Source organism: Scomber scombrus, chromosome 9 (assembly GCF_963691925.1).
Source record: "Scomber scombrus chromosome 9, fScoSco1.1, whole genome shotgun sequence".
NCBI lineage: Eukaryota > Metazoa > Chordata > Actinopteri > Scombriformes > Scombridae > Scomber > Scomber scombrus.
In genome coordinates, this window is record NC_084978.1 from 15,085,107 (window position 1) to 15,108,461 (window position 23,355).

The 23,355-nt window shown below is 39.7% G+C and overlaps 1 protein-coding gene across 1 annotated transcript in view; it reads right to left on the reverse strand.

The window, feature by feature from the left end:
• The window catches only part of ubxn1 (UBX domain protein 1), a 109,089-nt gene that overhangs the window by 56,242 nt on the left and 29,492 nt on the right, over nucleotides 1-23,355 (reverse strand). The window lies entirely within an intron of this gene.

The following is a 23,355-nucleotide window of genomic DNA, read 5'->3' on the forward strand; positions in this document are numbered from 1 at the left end:
CTCAAGTAATACTCCATAATTCTGCTTGCCATGCAATAGTATTAGTCCTGCTTATGCTCCAACACCGTTATCAGCACAAAAGAAAATCTGCACCCTGCTGGGCACTACAGGGAAGTGTCCACTTTTCCATTTCCAACCTATAGCAATTTTCCATAGTTGGTTCCTGACGGTAGCTGTTCATGAAACATTTGTTCCAGGTCCAGGGGCAAAGTTAGGAACTCTGGGCCCCAATTTCTTAATAAAATAATCCTGTTGGAATTTGTGTGAGCCCTCTCCAGCTGTGGACACCTGGAAATGTGACCTTTAACCCCACCTGCAAACCAATTTATACTCAGACTGACAATGGAATACTGTACTTTCCTCACAGTGGGAACAACCCCATGAAAATATGTTGAGCAATTATACTCAAGGTGAGCACAGTGAAGTGCAGAGACACCTGCGGAGTGTTTCGGTGCACCAGCTTTGCAATAATCACTGTCTTTATGAAACTCATAATATCCCATTTTACATTTAGACTGCAAACAGCCAAAAGTTATAAGATTATTAACAATAAACTATTGATAAATGAATAGTAGGAAGTGTCTTACCTCAGTATTTTTTCAGCTTTGGAATATGTTACTTGCAAATCGCTAGACTCTCGAATCAATGCAGAAGTATCTTGAAAAAATGACCATGTGATGCCTTCTATATGAACATTGTTGGCTCCAATGACACAATACTTCTCTCTTGGAATCAGAGCTCCATACTTTTTTTTATAAAAGATATTCTTTCATTAGCAATATATTACTTCTTCTAATGTGTGTATTCAGTTTAGGGCAGTCAGTGTAGTTTATTGACAGCCGTGTCAGCCTGTCACACTCAGCAATGACTCAGTGAGCAGTGACTTTTCCCCCCTCAGCTGCACACTGGCTGCTCAGCTTTTACCCAAATTTGGTTTGTCTGACTCCACCATCTATACGTCGAAGGTAGTGAACATTTCATCCAAATCCAGGCTTCAAAATACCACATCAGATTCACATGAGTGATGTCAAAGGTGTTATATTATATTATATGTTATTTTAGTAGTCTGGCTTTGATTTAACTTATTTTGAGGCCTCAGACTGTTGCCATTCATGATTACATGATAATGATTAAGCATTGATGTAGAGATGAGACATTTTTTACGCTATTGTATGTATTAATATTTTATTTTCTGTACATTTATAAATCTTGCATTTTGATTGAATCATGCTGAGGACAGTTCCGGAGCAGCGTGTTGCAGCCTGAGCTCCTGATAGAGGGCTCCACCTACTGGATAAGCAGAGGTATAAAGCAGTGGTTCTTAAAGTGGGTTTCTGGGAATCATTTATTTTCACTTTATTTCCATTTATAAGAAACACAACGACAGAATGTGTAACAATTTTGGTCATGGTTTTCAGTCTTATCAGATGGGTGTCTGGGGTCTAATTTGTGTCTGTTTAGGGGTCCTTGACGTGACAAAGTTTGAGAACCACTGGACTAAATGGATTCACATTAAAACACACACACACACACACACACACACACACACACACACACACGCACACGCACACGCACACGCACACGCACACACACACACACACACACATACTCTACATTATTATATTATGACAATGAAGTTAAACTGTAACTTCACTTCCCAGATAATGTTACTGTCACTCAAGACAATGCACAGACACTGCTGTCAATTATTTTAATAGGATGATTTCTTTAGATGAAAGCAGTTAAATGAAAATTGTCCAGTGCTTTTCCATGCTGTGAGCATCACGATCTGAATTAAATTCACCTCTGCTGTGTCAAGGTGACATCAGAAAAGACAAATATCTACAAACCTGAGAAATAAAACCAACATTTCCTGCATGCATCCTAGAGTTGAGGTTTTATTTTTATTTGGATATGAGTCATGCAGTCTGCTGTTCATGATTGGAGCTACTCTGAGGAAATATCAGTATGTTTTCATGACCATGTTGCAGATTTATTTCTTTTCTTCATCAGTAGGTTAAAGTGAGATTCACCACTCGGCTGCTCTAAACTGCATTTTGAATGATATACTGTATGTCATGAATTAGGTAATGGGTGACACTTTATTATTAAGAATAAGGATAAATCCTCAGAAATCTAGCTCCATGGAGCACATTTTTATGACGACAACTTCTCTGAGCAGCCATCACTATCTGAAAAATGATGGCAACCATATTCTGTATATTGTGGCATCCATTAGAAGCTCTCTGTCCAAACTGATAGTGCACACCTATAATAACAGATTAAAGTATCCGAGCTATTAATTTATCATCAGTGAATGGTAGTGTGCATGCACGGACAGAAGACATCCTTTGATTCTTTTCCACAGATGTTTGAAGAGAGAGCTTGATTAAATTGTTTTATCACCATGAGCAACGGGAAAACTTTGGAAAAACAGCACAAACAGAGTCCGGTGAGTTAAATGAGGACATCTGACTTCCATAAACAGTTCTGAATAAAGTGAGATACTCTTCACAGGGTTTGTTTTTAGTGATTTATAAGTGAATTTACAGGTTAGCAGGATGGTGACAGGAGTCAGATTGGTCTTTTTTTGGTATCACTGTGTGAGAACAAAAGAGATTCAATGTCACGTTTGTTACAAAGTTCAGTGCCTCTTGTACAGAGGACACAGAAAGGCCCATAAAAGGTGATAAAGCAATTCAGTAATTGACATTTAGGTGACCAGTCAAAAGGATTAATTGTATAATACTTTAACTAAATCAATCCACCTAAAATAGTTAAATACAGATTAAACAACTGAAAAAAATGGAGAGCAGTTCATGACTTGATTTTGATTTGGACAATAAAAAGACAGATATATGAAAAATAAAACTGAAAAATAGCAATGCAACGCCTATCAACATGTACGTCAAATTAAAAAGTAATATGCAAGTCACTCAAGAAAATTATTTAAAATAGATTAATTACAAATAATAAAAATACCAAAATAATGGAGGAATTTGCTCTTTTTTTCCACAATATAGTTCTTAAAAGAGACACACAAAAAGCAGAACCCACAAACTGATTAAAGTTTAAAGGAGGAAGTTCATTTTTTAAGCTCTGGGTTGCAGAACATAAACTGATAAATCATTGCTGCGTGTAGCAAAGCCTCAATTCAATCTGTGAAACAAAACTGGGAAAACACACCACACTACTGAAACCATGACTTGCTCATTCACTTCAATTCTTGTGGCATTCTTGTGTTTGTTAAGCTGTCGGGATGCAAGACACAGATGATCGATTTCTTACACAAGCCATAAAATTGTGAGAAAATAGGTGCTGATTTGCATGCGGTGAGTTGTGGTTGAACTGACTGTGGACAATATCAATCATGCAGAGACAGAGGGGAGTTTTTGTTACATGAATGCAACCAAGATGCGTCTTACTGATGGTGCAGCACAGAAAATGTGAAACTGGAACATGAACAGCTGTGAAAAGGTAATATAAAGAATATGACTTCAACATTAAAACAATCAGTTTTGCTTGCTGACCTTCCCACCTCAGTGTCCTCACTGTTGCAGACTTGTGGTTTGCATGTTTGGTTTATTTGTGTGTTTTTAGAAGGTGAGAGCTTCAGGAACTTCTGTAAGGAGGAATCTGTGCCTTATAAAATATGATGAAGTTGCTGCAAACCTTTGCTTTTAGAAAAGCGTACCCTAATACTCTGCAACTCTGAAAAATGCCCTTTTTCTATGGGAAGTAAAAATCTTATAGACGTACAGCCAAAAAACATTTATTTTGGGGATTGGCTTAACACTCACAGAGCAGTTATCACATTAAGACACATGTCACATCTCACAGTGTATTTCTTTCACACATTTCTTTGTGGTTTTCGAGCTTGTATCAGTTTCCAACTTTTCAGTGAACATTACACAGTTGATCTCAGTACTGAAGCTGTGCTATTTCTCTACATATATTTCTACATGTATATGTGTACTTTAATCTGCATTACCTTGTGAAGCTTAATCAAAACCTGATGTATCAAGATTCATTGTCAACTCAATTACAACGACAACAATGATGCTGCATTTGACTATTAACAAAGTCGACATTAATGCACCATTTTTTCTTCTGTCATTCACAGCAGGGCTTTTGTTATATAGCCTACTGTATGTGTGTTTGCCAAAGGATTTCACTCTTACGCACCACTTAGGTGCTTTTTGGCAATCTTCACAAGCATTCATTTTCCCCCCTTAAGGAGCTGTGGTTTCTGTCTTGGTATCTTGCCATGAAACTTGTTTTTCTCCGTCTATTGATGGTAGACTCATGAACACTGACTGAAGCCAAACAAAAAGAAGCCTGCAGACCCCTGGATGTTTCTTTTTTCGACTTCCTGCATGATTTTTATACTTTGCTCATGGAGAAATTTTGGCAGGATGACCACTTCTTGGAAGATTCACTACTGTCCCAGAGTTTCTCCACTTGTACAGCCTGGAACTGGCCGGGGTTCAGTGGAGCCCCGGAGCTTTTGGAATGACTTTGGAAGGATTTCCAGACTGACAGGCGTCAACATCGTCCCTCTGGAGATGTTATGGGATTGCGTTTGATAGTGACGTGACATGGTTCTCAAACCTGTGTGCTGGGGGCTCAACTCTCACGGCAAAAGCCAAAGTTTCTGATCCAAATGAGACAGGATGGCTGCCATTTGTGTGAAGGAATTGAGCTGAGGAATAAACTTACTGTAGTGAATTAAAAAGGATGCCAACTGACGTAATATTCTTTCTGACTTCCTCTGATCTGGCCAATGTCAGTATGAGAAAAATGGAGTGAATTTGACAGTTGAAAGAATAGTTTGACATTTTGGAAGATAAGTTTATTCTCTTTCTTGCCAAGAGTTAGATGAAAAGATGGATTCCCTTTTTATACTGAATGTGTCCTTTACATGTGATAAATCAATCCAGTTTAATCCACTCAAGAAACGAAGAATAAACACAAGAAGTTGTGGTTTTAAAGGAGTTTATGTGCTGGACTATTTCTTGGCTAAGAGCAGTGACTTCTTGAGGGACCAGTGGGTGAATTTTGTTGCTTTGGACAGAACCAGGTCAGCTGTTTCCAGACTTTATATTGGAAGCCAAGCTAACTATCTCTTTGTTGTAGCTTGATCTTTTCAACTCTTGATTTTCACAGTAAAAAATTCACCAATTTGTTCCAATTTTCCAGTTCCTCAAAAATATCCTTGGAACGTTTGGATTCTCAAATAGATCCTTCCAAAAATGTTTAAGATGTTTATAAAATACTCTGCTCTATTTTGTGTCTGATCATTTTCTTTTTTCAATATTTAAATTTTTTTCAATTTTATTTATCAAAACTGAAATGATCCAAGGTCCTTTCCACATAGTGCAAGTCTAAGCCATACTCTTCATTTTACAGACACCAAACATTCCCCGATAAACACGTGGTGACAGCGGCAAGAAACCTCAAGCAGAGCCAGACTCTAGGTCAGAGGTCACTAATAGGCGGACAACGGTCCAGATCTGGACCCAGACGCTGTCCTTTCTGGACCTGAACCTGTAACTGATGAAATATTGAAGATTGTTAAATTTTGCCCGATCGTTTATATTTTATCTGGCGTAGCTTCTCCAGCTATAACCCTATCCCTAACCCTAACCCTAACCCTAACCCTGTGCACAGCCAATCTTCTCCCTAATTAGCCAATCAAATCCGTGCAGTAGGAGAAGCGGAGAGACTTGACTGTCAGTGAGACACACATGGAGAAAAGAAGAGAGACAGAGAGGTGGCAGATGAGAGCTAAAACTAAGTCTTTATTCTTTATTTGATATAAGAAAAGAAAAATGTATTTATCTTATTCTTTTTTCTTTGTTTACCTTATTATTTATTTGAATCCCACACGTTTAGTGTAAATACTAATAATGTTGTTGCCATATTTTAGAATTCTAATGTAGCTACTTATTTGACAATCTACAATCTAGCCACTAGACACAGATGCTGATGTAACTACAATGCTATACTTCAAGGTACTGAAAAATAACATGGATATTATGATGTTCCAGACCTTCACTTGAGGACATTTCACAAATTGGACCTCAGTGAATTTTAATTGAATACTCCTGCTCTAGGTGGTCAGCCATCCTCCTTGACTGATTGGGTTGAGAGAGAAAGAAGAAGGGCTAGAGAGTAGAGAGAGAGACACACACACAGAGAGAGAGACACAACAACAGTAATAACAATAGAAATATGACATGTATATGATATGCACATTTCTTAACTTATCTTGTTAAAATCCTTAAAATGGCATCTACTCCTTATCCAGTATTACAATTTCAAGAATATTTGAATATACAAATATTTTTCATTTCAGAAGTTCAATTGCTGGAAAAAAAGATGCCTGCTGTGCACTGGAGGCTTCATGTTTCCACATCACATTTGTGTAAGTTGAATATTGGACCAGGATTGGCTTCCAAACTAGTTGTGATGTCACACATCTTGTTTGCACGCCCTCCCATTAAAATTGGGTTTCCAGTGAGCACAGAGAAACTTTCAGCAGATTAATGTGAAAACAAACTCTGCACATACATCATCCTGCACAGTGAAGCTCAAACATCCAACTGTAGGAATGAGACATTTTTGGAGGGGAACTTTAAAATGAAGTTCAATGGGTTTTAGCAAAGAATACGGAGCAATGATTGATCTATTAGAGTTTAAGAGGTTAAGAGATTAAATATGAAACTACAGTCAAGCAATGTTTATCTTAGCTTAGTGTAAAATCTGAAAACAATAGCAAACAGCTGACCTGGCTCTGTCCAAAGGCAACAAGACATTTCCTGGCCAAGAATTAGTCAGGCACATTGTTTTTTGAGCAGATTGAAAGATTGAGTTAGCACATGTAAGGGACACATATAACAGTGGTATCAATCTTTTCATCTAACTCTCAGCAAGAAAGATAATAAGCTCAGGCTATCCTTCATAAAGTCAAACTACATGTAGGCTCATAACAGACACACGTGAGAGTGGTATCTATCCTCTCATCTAACTCTTGAGAAGAAAGCTTATAAGAATGTTCTAAAAAAAAGTCAAACAATTGCTTTAAGTTAACGTTCAGCGTGCATGAAATGTGCTGCTGAACCCACATTGTTTGTACTGTAAATTCAAAAATATTTTTTATCACGTTACAAGTGGTAGATAAAGTTATCACAGGGGCTCATATTTTTTGTGTCTCTCTCTGTGTGTGTGTGTGTGTGTGTGTGTGTGTGTGTGTGTGTGTGCGTGTGTGTGTGTGCGTGTGTGTGTGTGTGGTTGCAGCTGACCTGAAGGCCGTTTTAAAAGCAGCCCTGTGATGCGGCTGCTGTTTGACATAGTTAGAGAAATTCCATCCTATTAGACCTAATTATCATTCTTCAATCTGTTTCTACTTAAATAAGGTCCAGACAGCAATCAGTGAACACACACACGCACACACACACACACACACACACACACACACACACACACACACACACACACACACACACACACACACACACACACACACACAAAAACTCAATGTGGTCTTAATTTTCATTAATGTGAGGACGGTTGGTGAGCTGGCAGGGGAGCGGGCGAGTCTCACGGTACCTGAAACATAAAACATATCTAATCCTGTGATTCCATTAGCAGAGGACTATAACACATCGTTCTTTTCTCAGCTCAAAACTACACACAGGTGGTTAAACACACACACACACACAGAGCTCCTGAAAAGTCATGAACAGCTAAAAGTAATGCTCACTGCTCGCCACAGGAGGGCAACAGAGGCCCGTAAAAACAGCATGGTGCTACTTGTTTAGTGTTTTTACAAGAGAGGCTATTTAACCTCTTTAACTACTGGCCAGTCATTTAGGAAACAGTGCTGTGAGCTGAAACAAAACAGTTTCCAGTTCGGTTATTTACCCCCCCGGCAGGATCTGGAGCAGCTTTCTCCTTAATGTAATCCAGTGCTCTCTTCAAACACAGAAAACAAAGCATGAATACATCTTTTTGAGACATCTCTCTCTTGCTCCCTCCAATAACTTGGAGGCTTTTCTGTTGCTTATCAGTCATAAAGTCAAATAACTCTCACCATATCCAACTTGGAACATCTTCTCCCATTATTCTTCATCGCACTGATTCCCCCCTAGAATGTCATCAGCTGCTTCACTGCAGAGCTTCATACATCTTCCTTATGTGGGTGCGGCAACACAATCCTGTTAAGACGGTTGAAAAGTCGACCCCAAAAGCAGCCAAAGCATGTGTTTTTCTAACACTCTGATGCGCACATAATGTAATGTCCAAGCTAACAACAGACCTTTACAACAAACATGTGACTTCAAAACTTTTTGTATATAAACTTAAAACGAAATAAACTTAAACTGAAATTCAGTTTTGCTAAGAAATCAGAAACATAAATAGTTCACTTTGGTACTTATTTACTCAAAATTGTGAGTATCAAAAAGATGAATACATTTTATTTATTATTTTACAGTGACAGTCCCTCTACACGAGTGTGGGGTGCAAATGTCTGATTCTGACTTGCACCATCAGTACTTACAGTGCAGTATATTTGCACAGGTTGGCACTAAATGTCACTTCAATTTCAACGGCCACACAGCAGTTTACTTACTCTATGACTCTATAAGTTTCAGAGTAAAATATACATGAAGAGCTGAGGCTGAGTATTAAACATGCTGCATTCACATAACATTAGTAGTTTGGGAGTTTGCATTATTCCAGGATGGTTAAGCCTTGTAATTCACATTATTTGTTACAGTGTTATTTGTTTAGAGTTTTGTTAACAATTAAAATTAGATTCAAACTGTGCGCAGCTTGTTGTAAATTAGCTGAATGGATTATAGTAGTTTTCATTTTGGATTATATTGAAATGTGGCTTCCAGTGATGGTTGTTTCTAAGTACTTCTGATTATTGTAAGTAAGATTATTGTTGCTGTCAGGAATCCATTCAAAGCTTAACATGAACTGATTTTCCTGATAAACTGCTCACAATTATAGTGAAAACAATATTACTAATGCTTAATCAATGTACTTCTTTGTATTCTTACACTACCTTGCTGCATTTTTAAAACTTCAACAACTTTGCTCACTTGTCTAACGGATATAGTATGTTATCCTGTCTTTATATTTTATTGTATTTATAATGTATGATAAAGTTTTTTCTTATATTGTTTTATTAAGCTATTTTATTTTATGTTGATATTGGTTGTGTTTATTTTTCTAAAGCTATTTCTCTCTTCTAGTGTTGATATATACAGTACATGCCTGTGATTCTCAGTCATCCAGGTCATGGTTATTTAAGGAGGGTTGACAAAAGGGCAACTGGATTTGAAGACATTTTGCCTCTTATCCGAGGGGTTTGATTAAACCCTCTTATGGTTGATATGATAGGGATGATATATTTACTGTGTATTTACTGTTCCTTTGCAATGCCTGGTAACCTGCTGCTGTGTTTTGAGCTCCATAACTCTGTACGTTTCTCTGTGATTCGAATCACAGAGTTTAACGCAGAGTGCTGAGGACTACCACAGCTGGACCATTAATGTGACAACAAGTGTGCAAACGCTTGACAATGGCACTATGCAGGTGTTGAAATGGCATAAAGAATAAGTATCAGGTAATAACATCAGCCACGTAGACCAGCATCTACTTCCCTAGCTTCCGCTTTCCGGGTGAAATACAAACATAACAGCAAGATGTGTTCTCCATAATGTTAAATGTTAGGAAGAGACAGATACATAACCAGAGCTTTGTGGACTTGTTGAAAAGCAGGAAAAGCTTCTTATATCAAAGTTTATAGGTTATATAGGAAGGACGGAAGTAGACAGTGTGTCTCCTAGAAAAGCCACTCCTCAGATGTCAGTCCTGAAGCTTAGACTCTGCTTCCAATAACATGTCCAAGACAAGTCTTATCTTCTTTTGAAAAAAGGAGAAAATGTGCAAAATAGCTGCATTATAGTTTCAATTTTCTCACACAAAAAGTAATGAGAATTCAAATTTCAGTTCAACTTTAAATCTTTTGCTATTATCCATCATTACAAAGAGCAGATGCCAGCAGCTCTTTAAGTTGTTTTTTCCAAAAGAAAGGGCCAGGCATGCTGGCAAGAAAGTTGTTCAGAGATTTATCAATAAGGCTTTAGTCACAATTGAAAGAAGATGTAAGGATAGAGTCCAGGTTTAACGTGGTCTAAGCTATACTTTCAAGGGGCAATTGGGCCTTCAGCCTCAGGGCATTGAGTGTAGGCTGTGATTACCCTCCCTGCTGTTTCTCTGCACGCTCCTGCTCTGTAGCTCAACGGGCAGAGCTGGGCACCAGCCGTGTTGTGGTTAGGGGATAGACTCCCACTCTTGCTCCTCAAATTGAAACTGTATGTTTGCACAGCACTGAAAGTCAGATAATAAAAAGTATCCTCCAAATTGCTTATAGTGCATTTGTACCCTGTGAGGCGAGTAGGTGCATAAAAGTAATTAGCACATTCATCTTTTTCTTCCATGGGGACTCCTGCTGTCTGAAAATGTCAGCTACCACTGAGAGCGATGTGAAATCAAAGAGATCATGCATTGCTGTTGGGCCTGAGGGCCAATCAAATGTCTCCCTCTGGCTTGAATTATGACATGAAGCTCTTTAAGCCAGGGCCAAAGAGTCAAAGCAACCCTGAGTGTGCATAAAACCAATGCAGCACTAGTACAGGACAAGCATATTCACATAAATATGAGATAATTACACGACAGCATCACAGCCGCCGGCGACAGCAGATGATGGATGAGCCAGGGAAAGAAAACATGAACAACGCAAGAGAGTTGCCAGTGTAACACTAACTGTGGACGCAGGGATGGGAGTGAAAGGCAAAACAAAAGATGGATTGAAGGAGGATAGGAGAATGGTGGAGGTCTTGGTGTCCCAGGCCCCGAGTATAGCCCCTCTCCTCTCGCCCTTCTTCTATTTCTGCCTTTTAAGGCACTCCATAACTTCAAGTAGATAATGAGAGCCTTGAAGCAGGCTGAGTAAATCAGACAGAGAACAACAGAGGGAGAGAGAAAAGGTGAGTTGGGGGGGTGGGGGTGAAAAAACAGGATCGAGAGACGCAGTGGGAGACAGCGGAGGAAGAAGAAGATTAGAAGTGATAACAAATGAAGCAAAAAAGGCAGGCAGGACCGAGAGAGGAGCCGAGCTGAGTGGAGATGTATGATAAGATCGTGCATTAACTTAAAAGCATACTTTAATGAAACTCCACCAGGCACTTTAGAGAGGGAGACGCAAAGATGGGTCCCACGCTGATTAGGAAAATACATGTTCTTGGTAGATGTTTTTCAGTTCTCGATATGCGTTTAACCCTGAATCCCCTCCTCACCATTCCTTACACTCACCATGTTCCTTACAGTCTAAACAGCCGATGTTGGATTTCTCTCTTTCTTCGCCACTCTCCGCTTCTCTGTAGAAATATTGTGACTCTGAAAGAGCCTTCAGAGGTCACGGCAAAGTTAAGATTCAAGGAGAGCATGACCTAATCACTGGGTTCAAATCAACAATGATTGAGTCAACTTTAAGCTTTGAACCTTATTGGAATCATATGTATCAACAGCCTCAGTATGCTTCAAACAAACTGCTTGTTAGATTGAACAGCATCTGAAATATACTTTTCTGAAGTCAGATTTATGGGCAGGTGTGCGAACATGAGAACAAATTTAACTGAAGTTCTTTAATGTTATTCTTTACAACTATTTCACTCATCAAGTCAATTTTATTTAAATATCCCAAAATCACAAACTTTCCTCAAAGAGAGGGAAACTTTAAGAAGAGCAGCAGAGGCTGGTTTTCTCTTTCAGGATGGACACACATGCAATTTCTAGTTGGTTCTACTGTCGCTTTTCGTGTGTCCAAACAAGTGCAACACCATGACGACCTTTGACTAGAGACTGTCCAAAAGTGTGCGCTGTTATCCAACTGTATCTGAGAAATCTTTGTGGTACAATTCAATTTCCTTCTTTTCAGTCACCCTGCCCAGTCAGAAAATGACAATAGTTGGTCTAAAAGAAAACAAATAGCACCCGAGCTTCAAATAATATTCTCTGGTGACGTCAAGGAAAAAATAAATCCCATTCTTTGCCTTTATTTCAAGTTCTGTCTCTGTTTTATTGTTTTGCTCTGTATTTTGCTTTCCCGTTCGTTCACTTCTCCGTCTCTAAACCACAACAGTTGTGGGAAATCAGTCCCAGCTGTCAGCACTTTGATTTGATTGTAGAATGTGTCAATCAAGCCCGGGCATGTTGCGCAAAATCTAATTCTAGTCATTCGTTATTTCAGAGATTAACTCTGACTGTCACACAGACCCAAGGAACCCAGGGCGAAACTGACCAGCGCATCTCATCTTTGTTCCATCAACCAAGTAAACTGAACATGAAAGCACAACCTTATTCAAAACAACTTGTTCTGGTTTCCTTTGAATTTTCTTGCTCCTAGCAGTAAATGTTTGCATGGCACCATTGAGATTATTCCTCTTTTTTTAAGATGTAAAAGCTTTCTGGATTCAAACTGACTATCACACTCCTTCCTCTGGATCTCTGCAGTGGTTCGGCATGTTTAAGCTGGAGATCTCTGTCAAACATCAAACTGGTGTCACAAATAGGATGTGAATCAAAAACCGCTTGGACTCATTCATCTGTCTGGCCAGGAAAACATTCTTGCTTGCTCATCCCTGTCCGTCCTTCCAGGAAAACACAAGCATGCCTCTCTTGAGTTTGTTTGGTCCAGTCTTGTCCTAATGGGCTCAAATGGTGAAAGAACAAAAATGAATTAAAGAAAAGAAAACTCAGACAGCGTAACGGAATGAAGAAATAGCATCATATTACCATGGGGTTTTTTAAGAGGACCGTAAAAAGATATGCCCTGTGTACTTTCCAGGCCTGGAACGGGAAAATATTTGGTTCTGCTTTTCCTACGCTTTTGAAATGGTGCACTGTGGGAGAGGAACATTTGGTCCAGTGTTAGTGAGAGTTTAGGGAAGCAAAGTGTGTGTCTGAGGAAAAGCATGTTGTGTTTCTGTGCAGGTGAGTGTGTTTGTACATTTGAAAGTGAGATTGTAGTGTGGTCTACTCATTTACTCATGATGTAAGGACAGGGATTCAGCTTTGCATTTGAAAACACAAGATAAATCATTGTAGTTTAGGGTTAAAAATGGTTTGTTTTTTTAGGTTAAAGGGTAAACCTTTAAATATTCTATAGTTTTATTATCGGCCACAAATACCCTGAAAAGAGAAAACCAACAATGTTGTAGATCCCCTTGATACTTTTTTCATTTTCCACTTTATTTGTGGCACACAAGTCTAGTTGTCAAGTTTTTTCTTTAAAAACAGGTCTTGAATATATTTTAATAATTTCAAAAAGGCTTAGAATAATGCATTAGAAAATATTTAGGAGGTTGGTGTATGTGGGATCAAATAAGCTATAGTGCCCATTTTCTTAATGAAGAAACGTGCAGTGCAAAGATGTGGTTCAGTTTTATTGTGTTTTTAATAGTTTTTAGAGAACAATGGAGGCCTATGACACAGACCAATTTGCTCTATAATCAGGCTTTGACTACAAAGACAAAATTTGTCTTTAGGATCATTTCATTGTTGGTTTTGGTCTTTTCATGTTAATTGTTGACAATAAGAAAATAATATCACCAGACTCATTCGTCAAAGTTAAGCTGTGATTGAAGCTTGTTGTTTTTAGGGTTAATGTTTGGTCTACAGGGAATGAATGTAACTCAATGTAAAGTCTCCTTTTCTAAAAACAAGTGTGTGTGTCTTTGTGTGTGTCTGTTCGTGTGGACACCAGCGAGGGTGTCTGTAGTTCCTCCATAATCTCCTGTCTTTGTGTGTCTCGCAGACAGTTTAAAAGCTTTCTATTTACCTTTCGCACCATTCTCCCATTTTCAGGTCGCAGCAAGAAAGAGAGGTGAGAGAGCGAGAGAGCGAGAGAGCGCTGTGTGTCGTCTTGGTGGACAGCTGGTCCAAAAGAGGTGTTTAAGTTTCTAACAAACCGTGACATGTCAAACATGTAATGTAGCCCACGACACACTATCATGTAAAATGCTTCATTGACTCTCATGCAAGGCCTCAGGGAAGAGAAAAGAAATCTTTTCACTCACACACTCCTGCAGCCATTAATCTTAGATAACATTTTACGAGGGATGGGGATGAGTATGATTGTCATAAAATGAGCAAAACAAATGCGCATAGGGAGGTTCCTGGCTATAGTCGCTGGAATCAATTCAGGATAGCTTGGCTCAGGGAACAAAGGTGCCGATATATACCCCGTGTTTGGATGCGTGTTTACCTCATTCTGTTTTGCTATCTGCTAGCCACCCCCACTGCTTCCAGCTTTGTTTTGCATTTGTTCATCTGTGTTTTTGCCAGGATGCGTGTCAGTTATCAGACTTATTAGATGCCATCAAACATTTCCTGTGTCTCTGCTGTCTCACTCTGTCGCTCTCTGTCTTGCTCCTTTAAAGTAGCTCTCACTTGTTTTTTTTCTCACACACACAACTATATAATAAAGATAGACAAGCACAAGAGGCAGAGAAAGGAAAAAAAACAGCATAACCACAGCAGAAAAACACACACACACTCAAAACCCTAACCCTAACCCATAACACCTGATTTCTTAGATCACTCAGTGTAGACTGGTCTACTAAAACAGGCCACCATGGACAGCCCACATATTCCATCTTGTATTATGTGGAAGTTTAAAGGTGCAATAAGTGATATTCAGCCTCACTAGATGTCAGCAAACAACTATTTGCTATTAGGATGTAGTGAGGAAATGGTGACTGGAGCAGAGAATTAAGCCACACTCCCCTGCGAGTGTGTTGTTATCCGAGCTTCTCTGTTCTTCGTGTTGGTAGCCTGTCCGGCCGCGCATGCATGTTATTGCATGTGAGCGTGCATGTTAGTGCATCTGAATCCCTCTGTGTCCTCCATGTCCTCTTCTAAGAGGCGGCCATGTCACAAACTTTCTCAAATTAAAACAGTACACTAAAATTTGTTTCTGAAAGAATTTGAAACAGGCAATGCAGAAACAGAATCTTTATCCATATTTGATCAGCACTGCCTAGTTTGACCGTTTGATATGAGTTACGTAAACTGTCAGTTCAGGAAACGCTTCCACACATTTGTTTTGGTCTGAGATGTTGGTGCAATAATGTGACATCTAGCGGCTGAATGTTGTGTATTGCAACTAAGATCAGATCAATCTGAGGCATTACATTTACGTCAAATGTGTCTAATGCTTTCATTGGACTGAAACCTGGACAAGATACTTTAGTTTGGGGAGGTGGAAATCTGCACTTTGTTTGCTTCTCTATGCTTTAACCTGCAAAGATTAGCTTTAACCTGAATTACTGTTACAGAACACCTCAAACATAGTTCTGGCTGACTGTTTACCATCATGAATTATATTTTAAGCTGCAGGTTACCATAGTAACTTCCGCCTCATGCTGCATAACTCTCACTGATAAAACTGACCATCCTGATTACAAAAAAAAAAAAAATTCTAAAAAATGAGTACAGCTTCAATACAGATTTCCCTTTTTTAATAATTTTTTCGTTTACACTTTTGGGCTACACTTTTCCCAGATGTTTTAGCATGGTGGACAGTTTTGTCTGTATAAAGCTAGCCAGCTAGTTGTGCTACATATCGCAACGTCTTGACTTTGTACTGAAGTTCTTTGAGGAATTTACGATGTAGCACAAAGTCAAGAAGTTGTGATATGTAGCAACTGTGATGTGTACACTGAACTACTCTCTGGAGACTCAAAACATGATCACTGTTAATAGTCTTTGGAGCTGTTTTAAAAACAAACTAGCGGGATAATAATCTTTGTGGTGAAGGAATATGTCACCCAATGCAGCGGTGTGACTCATTAATGTGTTTTTAATAGTTTTTGGACAACGTAGCTCTACTGCCTGGAGGAATGCGATAAATCAGGCTCTGGATACACACACAATACTTATAAGTAGGATGTGTTCATTGTGTTCAAGTGTGATAAACCCAATCAGCGTCCTGACAGAATAAATAATTGATCAGACGAAACAACAGCTTTGGGATGATCTTCACTTCCAGCTCGTGTTACTTTTATATATCAGGAGACTTCATCTTGTTGTATCACCTCAGCAATAATTTTGACATGAGCACTGACCCTTCATAACATAGAGGGCTTGCTAGTCCTGTTATTGCTACTGAAGATCCCACTGAGAATCCACATTTTATTCTGCAGTTATGTGCAGCTTAGCCACTCTCAGCAGTTTAGCTCTGCAGTATTCTGTATTATCTGCCTGCAGACAGACATTAGCCCTGCATGAAAAAAAAACAAAGTGCTCTCATTCATTTAAATGGGGATGTTACACTGTATTTGGTGACAGATTAGATTTTGTGACCTGCCCTGGTGTTTTTACCCTAACCCTACACATCTCACTCCTCATGCCTAAACACAACCAACCTAACTAACACTGCAGGTCACAGAATCTGATGGGTGACCAGATACAGTGTATCAGGGTCAGTCAATGCAGCAATGGGAGAAAAGTTAATCCAACTTTCGCTGCAACACAACATGACATAATCTGGCAAGGTGCTGCACTGGACATACACATTTCTGCTGTCTATGTGTTTATATTCTATAATGCACTTTTCATTATGTATTTCTACCATTAACATGTAATTATAATAATAAAAGATAGCCTAAAGTTGTTGCTGTTGTGATAATGTAAAATCATGTCATGACTATTCTGATAAGCCTTTAAATGCGAAAATATGTTTTCAAAACTGGACTTCTTTGATTGTATTTCATATTTTCTCCAGTACATGAAGAAACATGCCCCCAGCAATGCAGTTCCCTGCATTGTTTTAATGTTTTTTTCGGTCTGAATCCCCCACTAAGTCACAAATGCTCTAAACCCCATTAACCATGGACAGCAGCTCCCAGCTCACAAGTTGGCACAAGCTGCTTAGACACTACCTGCTCAGCATGAAATAGCAGAGAGTTGATGTGAACATGTAGCAACCAAAAGAGACCCAGCTATTTCTGTATAGAAGTTGGCGAACCAGTCCAGTTTCAGTGAATATTGAATTTACTCAAAGCAGGTGGTGAGAAAAATAACTTCAGTGGTTCCTCTGGGTTTGTTGATTGTGTAACTATGGTGGGAAAGTTTTTTTTTTTTTTTTTGTCATTGTAGGCAAATACATTTGATAAGCCGATGAAGTAAATCAAAACTAGTTTCTGTGAATTTGTTTATAAGGCAGAAAAATCACCCAATACAGAGTGGGATTTCACTGCTTCATGTTAGGAAGGTCTTCTGTTTTCATGGCTTTACAACCACACAACCATACATTACACACACATCCACACATACAAGCCATTCAACTGTCAGCTGAATGAATGCCCATCCCCATTTTCCACCTAATTACTTTTAAAAACATGTTGAAGAGCTGAGCAACAAGCAGGATGACAGCTCGTGGTGTTTTCCTAAGGGACTAAGTCAACAAGCACAGACAGTGACATGAAAGAGTTCACACACCTCTGCGGTTTTGCTCACTCACACGGACGACCGATTGATTAACTCATAAATCAACCTCATCCCAGGCCCCGGGCCCTGGAGCACCCCTGCACCCACCACCCCCACCAACCCCAAAACGGCAGTGAAAAGCTGCAGCCCAACCCTGCGCCCTCCAGCTAAGTAAGTGGAGGCGGGATGTTCCAGCTCATGGCAGAAACCCAGCAGGAGGGAGGGGCCAGGTGGGGCACAAATAGTGGGTGCTAAAGGGGGGAAAAATAGGGTTGGGTAATGGCAATGACAGGTATAGGATTAGTATGTGTTATTATAAACACAGTGAGGGATGTAGAACGAATAAAACAGAGTGGCTTTAAGAGGGATATAAATGTGTTAAAAAGACAAAGCAGAAGATAGGCTGAATCAAATGCTGTGTAGTTCTGCCAAAACAGAGAGAAACAAGGGGAGATAGATACAGAGAGACAGAGAGAAAGCATAGAGGAATGCAGTAAATCCCTGAGCGACCGAACAATCCTCTGGAGAAAGAAAAGAGGAATTTTTATGTGCTGCAGGTGAGCAGAACAGAGAGGGAAGGAGAGGAAGGAGGAGGCAGAGAGAAAGAGAGAGAAGGAGATAGACAGATGGAAAAAGAGGGAGAGAGCGCGGGGGTGGCCGAGGGAATTTGAGGAAAGCGTGAAAGGGTCTGATTGTAGCAGAGAAAAGGGGACACGTGGGGTGAAAATGAAGCAAAAATGACACAAAATGACACAAAATGGCTAGTCGTGCAGTTAGATGGGATGGCATATGGGTGTACACGGAGAGGGAAGGCAAAGACACATATGGAAAAAAGATTGGGAGAGAGTGTGACAAAAAAAAGGATAAAGAGCAAAAAAGAGAAAGAGGGACAAACGAACAGAGAGGAAGAGGAGGTCCAGAAACGGCTCAAAGAAAGCATCTGTGCATCTTAAAGGAATACACCAGATTTTTTACGAGGTCGGCCTATTGGTCAGTTGCAAGCAAAAACGACCATGTGAAACTAAGGTTTTACTATATTTTATGTTTTTAGGTGACCAGGAAGAAAATGTGTTCTTGATGATAGGTTTATCACACATCTAATACTCTTTTGATTTTTTAATATATGGAGCGTCTGTAACATTTTAACTACGTGACATAATTGCTGAATTCAACCAAAATTCACTCTGACACTGAATTATTTTAAGTGTTCATGTGTCTGAAGGCAAAAGTGTTCACACCTGTTTGGAACTGTACAAATGGTGATAACTGTTCACATTTGCAGATAGTCTCTCCTGAAAGGCATTTATTGTGCCATACTCAGTAACACGCAGGGAAAGTAAGTAATTGAAAGTAATTGATTGAAGAAGTTGAAGAGACAGCTTGACAGACACATTCAAACCTTGCCAACACTCACTTCCGCACACCTGGTGAAGCGGTATGAAGTGGTGCGTGATTGTCAGTCTCAGAAAGTTACAAATATTGTCGGATGAAGCCTAATCCAATATCTTAAAGGTGAGGAGGGTTTAAAAACTGTAAGACAATCTGGCATCCACTTTGTTAGACTCTGAATTTAAAATTCAGAGAAACCCTCTGAGGGAGTTCTAGTTCGACTTCTCTCCCTGCTGATTCATGTGCAATGACCTTTGACTTGTCAATCTAAGAAGCATATTCTTTCTAACTTAGCTGCTCATATTTTATACTGATGACCATCCAAGACATAAATGTGCTCCAACTGCCAGTTACTATATTTGTCTATTCAGGAAAAAACTGGACTTTAACCTCTGAAACATTGGATTTCAGAAATAACTCCTCAAATCTTACGGAGACAGAGAAAGTTGTAATTTTTTAATCAGTTTTGAGATGGTGCTAATTAGCCTGCTATCACTCAGCACATTGTATTAACATGTGTTATCATATGCACCTGACCCGCAGGGGTACACATGGGGTGAATATGGGGGCTATTATATCAAATTCTTGTTTTTAAAATAATTATTTAGCCTTTATTTAACAAGGGAAAGTCTTGTTAAGATTACAAATGTGTTTTACAAGAACATCTTGGCCAAGACAGGCAGCAGCACAATTAATAGGGTTGCAGACATTTTGTTTTTTCTTTTAAAGCTAGAAGGAGGTAGGAGGGGGAGCGAAAGAACAAGAACAAAAAGGGTCCTCTGCGAGAGCAAATAAAAGTTCCTCAACAAGATGGCCTGCACATCAACTCCTCTGTAGACTATAAGTTTTGTATTAGATCACAGTCTGCCAATCAGGCGGACAGGCCTGTCTGGAGTTTTAAAGAGGAGCAGCAGAGCGTTCTTCTGTCAGCAGCTGCCTGATAGACCAAACAAGGCAATAATGTCAATGCCTTGTCACTCACAGTATCTGTTCTTATCGAATGACTTGCCAGCTGAGTCATACTAACAGTGCTCAGCTATCCTGTTACGTATTAGTTACAGCAATTTGTCTCTGCTTCGCTGACAGAGACAGAAAGATAGAGAAAGAGAGAGACAACGGTGAGTGATTGCTGTTAGATAGCTATGCATGACAAGCCTCATTCCAACAAAGTTCTGACACATAGAGATAATGATTCACACACGTGCTGCGATTGCAAGCCCACACAGGGGCAAAGCATATGCATACACACACAGACAGACAAAAAAACACACACACAGACCATACAAAGCTGTCTTTGTTGGCTCCTGGCGGCCCCACAGCCATTGCTTACTGAATGTAAAAAACACACAGCGTCTCGGGTGTGTATATGTGAGTGTGTATACATATGTGTCATGTCTCTGTCAGCATTAACCCTTTCCCCATACTTTCACTCATGACTATGTGCGATGATGTGTCAGCGTTGACACAGTCGACGGTCGACCCCACATAGAAGTCACATCCTGCTCAGCTAATGCTGCTTTTAAGGTTCATGTGGGCGCTTGTTTGCCAGTGGGTATGTGTGTGGTCTATCATAGGCTACTTTTGGGAGAGCACATTTCAAACTTAGAACTGGTTAATTGGGGATGGGTTGTTGGGAAAAAGCAGATTTTTTGGTCTGGGTTAAGGTTAGGGTTAGGGTCAGGATTAGGGTAAGTCTCAAATAAATGAATGTAAGTCAATGTGATGTCCCCAAAAGTGACCATGGTCTGATATCTGTGTGTGTGTGTGTGTGTGTGTGTGTGTGTGTGTGTGTGTGTGTGTGTGTGTGTGTGTGTGTGTGTGTGTGTGTGTGTGTGTGTGTGTGTGTCAGGGTAGGTGTGCAGCTGTTTGCAGGTGTGTACCTTGGAGCTGATGGAAAGGAGATTCTCATTGATCCTTTAATATCTTGCCTGAGGCGAGGAGAGGGAACCAAAGAGCTACATATCACATGGGAAAAAAGCATAGTTGAGAGCAATAAAGCCAAACAGGAGAGAAAAGAGAAAAGATAACAGGTGAAGAAACGATAAAAGAGTGGGTGCAGGATACAAAGGATGTGCGAAAACGATAAGAGAGAGGCGGTGACAGAGACAGACAGATCGGAGGCGCTGAAACACAGACACAACAAGAGAGCCAGGCGGTTGGTGGGATTAAGAGGTGTGTGTTTGTACCTGTGCCTGTTTGTGCACATGTAAATCTCTTACTGTCATAGGTCAGAGGGATGTTTTGGGGGCAAGAGGAGCTTCGTGAGATAGTGTGATGAGAAAAGAAAGCAGAGAGGGAGGAGGAACGATGCAGTGGGAGGTGGGAAGAGAAAGATGAAAGGAAAAAAAGAGAGATCGTAAATTTTCACCAGGACAGACAAATAAAAACTCTCTCATACCCCGCCTCCCTTGCTCTATTTTTTGCCATGAATGTGAGCCGGCCTTTGTTTGCCGACCCCAAACTCCTCTCCCCTTGTGCCAATCACCCGAAACCATCCCTATAAAACTAAAACCATTGCAAACAAAAATCCCATATGCATACTTTTTTCTTTTTTTTTGTCTCTTCTCCCCATGTGTTCCCAAATGACCAATAATACCACGCTCTGTACAAAAGCTAGTATTTATTCTCTCTTGAGTTATGATACAGTATTTTCACACAGGAGAAAAATAAATAGAGATCTCGTTCAATAAATACTATAGAGATATGATACATAACCTCAAGCCATATCATCCAAGGCACATTGCAAAGACATAACAAACAATAGATTTATCCCCCCCCCCCCCCAAAAAAGGAATTAAGCCATCTGTGCCAGTGGAAGAAGTCTCTGTTTTAAAAGGCATGAAAAATTTACCACAGTTTGTCTCATTTTTTTTGGTAAGAGTATTTAAAGGAATAGTTCAACTCTTTGGTAAATACACATTCTTGCAGAGAATTAGGAAAATCAAAACCACTTAAACATGTCTGTTAAAAGTGAAGCTGGAGCTAGGACAAAGTTAGCTTAGCCCAGCAGAAAAGACTGAAGCTGGATTTATGGTCAGAGCAATGGGTTAAGAGTCCCGTCATAGATACCAATAGTGTATGTTATGCTACAGGTATTATTCTTCATGTTTAGGCCTACTGTGTTTCCATTCAGAGGCTACGCTCTAGCCACAACTGATAGCAGGTTACAAGCTAGGTAACCCTGTTTATGCAGATGTATAAATCTAGGTTGAAAGCAGGGGGAAACAGTTAGCTAATAAAATCTGCCTAAAAGCATCACTAACTAACACACTGTATCTTGATTTATTAAAACATACACAAAGAGAAATGTAAAAATGTCTTTGTAGGGAGTTAAATGTTAGAGCTGTTTCTTTTTGGACAACAGTTTATCAATCCATCTGCCAACAAGTTACAGTTATGAGTTGGGTTATATATATTTCTACGGACCTGTTCACACTCTGCATTAAAAGGTGTCTTGGGTAATGTGATCAAAAGCAGACAGTCTATACGGTCTCTTTAAGCAGTGAGATCTGATCACAAGGTCCCTTGAGTACGCACTCTAATGCCAGGTGTGAATGGACGGTGCATTTGTGATCACCCAAAACACATGTTAATGCCACTTGTGAACAGGGCCTAAGAGTGCTGGTACATGCAGATTTTGACAGAGCCAGGACTGCTGTTCACCCTGTTTCGAGTCTTTATGCTACACTAAGCTAACCAGCGATAGCTTGAACAGATATGAAAATGGTATCGATCTTCTGTCTGCAAGAACTATTTCCTCACATGTGGAACTTTTCCTGTGAATACAGAAAAATTAGGTTTTAGGAAAATGATTTCTATTCTGAAACATTTTTAAGGTTGTGTTAAATATTTCTTTCTACGGAAAATTGTACGGAAATTGTAAAAAAGCGGTACAAATGAGCAAGCACTGAATGAAAAGCAGCATAGAAGTGAATGGCTATGTTAAGGGTCCAAATACCAGAATAAGTGTAAGTGTGTGGTATTGACCACCTCTGACTGGACAATACTGTATGTGCAGCGCTGTTGTAGAGTTACTGTAACTGAACAGCGGACTTGTAATTACTCAGCAATACCCCTCTGCCCGTTCTTTCCAGTGCACATCCGCTGACTCATGCTTATTCCCGTCTTCCTCTCCTTTTCTGCTTCTTCCTCTCCTCCTATGTGCCCTCTTCATCCCTCTGGCTATTTCCTATTTCCTCACTCTCCTTTTGTCTTTTGCCCATTCAGAAAGTTTCCCTTCTTCCTTCAGAGAAAATGAATGTTTGCTGATTCACGCATCTTGGGTCAGTGAATCAGTTTTCAATCAATGGCTGCACTGTCTGTCTCTCTGTCTGTCACTCAGTCTAACCGCGTGTGTGTGTGTGTGTGTGCGCGTGTGAATGTGTGTGTCTAACCACC